This window comes from Theropithecus gelada, chromosome 19 (assembly GCF_003255815.1).
Source record: "Theropithecus gelada isolate Dixy chromosome 19, Tgel_1.0, whole genome shotgun sequence".
Taxonomy (NCBI): domain Eukaryota; kingdom Metazoa; phylum Chordata; class Mammalia; order Primates; family Cercopithecidae; genus Theropithecus; species Theropithecus gelada.
The window spans coordinates 44,992,561-44,996,162 of record NC_037687.1 but is presented as its reverse complement, the minus strand read 5'-3'; the positions used below and the strand labels follow the sequence as shown (position 1 = coordinate 44,996,162).

At 43.8% G+C, this 3,602-nt stretch overlaps 1 long non-coding RNA gene across 1 annotated transcript in view; it reads right to left on the bottom strand.

The window, feature by feature from the left end:
* Positions 1-1,528: 1,528 nt before the first annotated feature.
* The window catches only part of LOC112611871, a 7,844-nt gene continuing 5,770 nt past the window's right edge, over positions 1,529-3,602 (bottom strand). The window contains exons 2-3 of the long non-coding RNA XR_003116790.1: positions 2,806-2,918; positions 1,529-1,797 (exon numbers count right to left, since the gene is read on the bottom strand). This is a non-coding gene — a long non-coding RNA (uncharacterized LOC112611871). The remainder of the gene's footprint in view (positions 1,798-2,805; positions 2,919-3,602) is intronic.

Here is a 3,602-nt window from a genome sequence, read left to right as displayed (position 1 = left end):
AAAGCACAACACTGAGGACTGTTGCTCATTTCTTGCTGATGCCAATCCAAACCAATTTGTATTTGTGGGATCTGAAGCCCTTATGGATAGTAAAATCTTTGGGGTCATTGGGTCTACCACCCAGAGTCTACCACCACATCTGGATCACTTAGTTTTGGAGCAAAATGACTGGGGGACAGCCAGTACCATAGCTCATGATGGGGGAGGCTTAGACCTGAGCACCAGGGTCCTGTCAGCCCTGATGCACCCCTGCTGCAACTGGGGAAGACAGCACTGCTAAGAACAAATCAAATCTGTCCTGGGAAACACTTTCCTTCCCAACTGTAGTTAGAGCACCTGGTACCGGCCCAGCCAAAACACACCTACCACTACTGGAAGATTCGTCAGCACTGAGAAAGAGTGTTTCAGAAGACATGGCTGTTTCCCCTTTTGTTCAGATCACCTGGGACCTGTCTAGCCAGAGCACTTGTGTTCCAGTGGAAGGGACCAGCACCACACCTGTGCTGAGATCCTTCTCTTCCTGCCCCCAGTCAAGCCACCTGGGGCACACCTAACTAAAGTACACCTGTTGCAGTCTAAGGGACCAGCACTGCATCTATGCTTGGATGCCGTTACGTTCCTACCTATAGCCAGAACACCTGAATCCCACCTGTCCAGGGCACATGTGTTGCAATGGAAGGGGCCAACATCATAACTATTTTTGAAAAGTCTTCTCTTCCTGCATATGGTCTAAGTATTGGGGCCCACCTGGCCAGAGCAAACCTGCTGGAGATACCTGCACCACTGAGAAGAAATGCATGCCACGTGATATATCTGTTCATTCCTTCCATCAGACACGTAGGGCCCACCTGTGCTGTTTGAATGGCTGGCATTTCACCTGTGATTGGAGATGCTACTGGCAGAGGACCTGGGGTACACAGTCTGGAGCACAGGCGATACTCTGGAAGGAGGCAGCCCCATTTCTGTGCTCCAGGGTATCTGTATGCTCACCGTCATTCACCGCTGCTGGCGTGGTCATGCTCAGGGCACATCTGATACAGTCTCACAGGAGAACACCATGCATACACTTTTCGGGAGACACTTCTATTCCTGCACCCACTCAGAATACCTGGGCTCTATCTAGACAAAGTAGCCCTTTGACTTGGTGTAGTGAACACCACTGAGAAAATACCTAGTTATGGGCCAGTTTTCCATTAGTCTTAGACTGGCAGTACCCCTTGCTGCCTATAGCTATCCCCTTTTGTCTTGCCCATTTGCCTTAACAAGCCCCATTCTTTCTTTCCCAGATTGCTATACAAATATAATATAATATAATATAATGTAATATAATATAATGTAATATAATATAATATAGACTTGTTCATTAATCCTGTGCTAAGCTTCAGCACTTTTGCTCCATCTTTCAGAGCAAATGTACCTCCAGCGTGAGCATAGAAGCAGCAGTCCTGCTTAAGGCACCTTTGTCACCTGCCCAGGCTTCCTTTGGAGACCGAAGTTTGGGATCACCAACTCGTTCATTTTCTTCTAGTGAAAGAAACAATATCTCATCAACTCTAAGCAAAAGCTATCCAGAAGTAGCTGGTAGTGGTGGGGGACCACAACTTGCCATAAATGGACCTTGCTCCATTAGGAAGAGGCTCCGCCTCTTCTAGTTATGTCAAACAAACTTAACCTGCCCTCTATTATCCTAAAGAAAGCTGGCAGCCCAACCCTTCAGGGTGTTTTGTATATATGTTAAAGGGTGTGGGTTCAGATGAGGCTGGTCAGAAGTCAACACACTGGCCTTGAGGCAGTCTACTGTGGAAAGAAGAAAAAGATCAGTAAGTATCCACCACACCACACCCAGTTTCAACTATCAGTCTGGTAGAACCAAGCTATGGGTCAGTTTTCCTCCCGTCTTACACTGGCAGGACCCCCTGCTGCCTGTAGCTGCCTCCTTTTGTCTGGCCCATTTGCCTCAATGGGCCCTTTTCTTTCTTTTCTAGACTGATAAACACACACACACACACACATTATATATATGTGCATATGTATATATACACACACATACACATTATGTGTATGTATACATATATACATCGTGTGTATATATATAGAGAGAGAGAATGCCTTGTTTTTGTTCATTGATCCTCTCTGCTCACATGCCTTTGCTCTTTTACTCAATTGTGGAACAAAAATTGACTTCTATAAGTGGTGCTGTGTTGAGGCAGATATAACTTTTCAAAGTTCTGTGGCTCAGCAAATAGGATGTGGCATAGCCACACTTTACAACTGCACAGGCTGACATCTGACATCTCTGTGTTTTGATGTAAGGGATAGCAGCCATGAGGAAGAGAAGCTCAAAGGAGGAAGGGATGGGTGACCCTCCCTTGCCTTTTCCCTCTTTGCTTCTCTTCCATCACTCTGATTTGGTCATAGGCTAGACCACGCCTGATGTGTGTAAGGGAAACAAACTTAACAAATTTGGTCTTTTGAAAATAATTAAATGTCTCCTTTGTGTCTTTCTCTTTCATTTAGACGTAAGAAAATCATCCCCACATATTCACACCTTGACTAGAGAGGATAGGTATGGCATAGAGGCCCTTATGTCTAGAAGAAAAAAAGGAAGAAAAAGCTCATGGCTCCTTTGTGATTATTGGAAATTTTAAGTCTAGGATGTCACATATTATATAGAAGTGTTTTCATGCTCCATGAAAATTCAGAAAAGATTATTTTTTCAAGAAAATACCTAGATAAGGTCTATTTGGAAAAGTAATTGGTCTGGCTCTAGTATAAAACCCTAAAATAGCAAATTACAGTCCTTACCATTTTATCCAAATCTAGCTGTCTGTGGAGTCCTGCTGTGTCTCTACTAGACTTAATTCCTGAAAATACAATCTTTCCTAAGATAATTCATCGTTCAGGAGAACCAGCTGAAGCTGGGGGGAAAAGAAAAATATAAGCATTTCACTTAGCTTACACATATTATTTTACTAAATGTTTATTCAGAGTTGATTCTACACTAGACATTGTGCTTGAGCCTAGTGACATATAGCTGAAAGGCATCTATTGCCTCAAAGGAATTTACAATATAGTAGGAGTGATGGGTGAATATATCAAAAGTAAAATTGGAGGGGTTACTAGTAGGGATATGGGAGCAGTAAGAACACTAAACTAAGAATATCATTTCTTCAGAAACTAACAGAACTAGACTAACAACAATGAAAAAAAAATAGTAAATCCTTCCCTATCGATAGTTACTTTAAATATAAATAGATTAAATTTCTCAATCAAAAGACACAGAGTAGCTGGATGGATAAAAAGAGTTACCGCCGGGTGCGGTGGCTCACACCTGTAATCCCAGCACTTTGGGAGGCCGAGGCAGGCGGATCACGAGGTCAGGAGATCGAGACCACGGTGAAACCCCGTCTCTACTAAAAATACAAAAAATTAGCTGGGTGAGGTGGCAGGCGCCTGTAGTCCCAGCTACTCAGGAGGCTGAGGCAGGAGAATGGTGTGAACCCGGGAAGCAGAGCTTGCAGTGAGCCGAGATTGCGCCACTGCACTCCAGCCTGGGCGACAGAGCAAGACTCCATCTCAAAAAAAAAAAAAAAAAAAAAAAA